Raw genomic sequence first — 612 nt, forward strand, 5'->3', positions numbered from 1 at the left:
TAACTCGAGGTTCTCGATTACGCGATGAAGGACTCGTACTTAGCAGGGTTCCAGTCCGGGAAGAATTTGGCCACGCTCCCGTGCACCTCCTGCTCCGTGCCGGCCACACCGCGCCCTTCCTCGAAGAGGGACGTGAGGAAGGCCGCAAAGTCCGTGTCGAACTTTTTCTTGTTCTCCTCGTAGTCGACGTGGCGGATCTCGATCTTCTTTGTTCAATTTTCTTCTCCACAGGGTCACGGATCTGCAGCGGCGACAGAAGCTCGGCCTCGAACGGGATCTTTGGCGCCTCCCAGTGCGCCTCTTGGGGGCCGCGACGGCACGGGAGCCCGGAGGGGACCCGGATCCGGCCCCCCGGATGGATAAGGGGGGTCTCGCCCGTTCTCACCACATTCATGGAGACTTCCTCCCAGGGAAAGTCCAACAGAAAGTCGCGATTCCGGCAAAAAAACCCGTGAAAAAAAGGGAGAAGGGGAACTGGGGGGCGTTGACCGACCTATAGCGTACCTCTTGGGCCCCGTTAGGGACCTACCGCCCACTGTGCCGGCAAGTCCTGTGTTCGCAAACTCCACGTGGATGGGGAGAGCAGCTGTAATACTAAAGAGTAGGGAGGGA

The sequence above is a fragment of the Phytophthora infestans genome, genomic scaffold (genome assembly GCF_000142945.1).
Source record: "Phytophthora infestans T30-4 supercont1.135 genomic scaffold, whole genome shotgun sequence".
NCBI classification, from domain to species: Eukaryota; Oomycota; class Peronosporomycetes; order Peronosporales; family Peronosporaceae; genus Phytophthora; species Phytophthora infestans.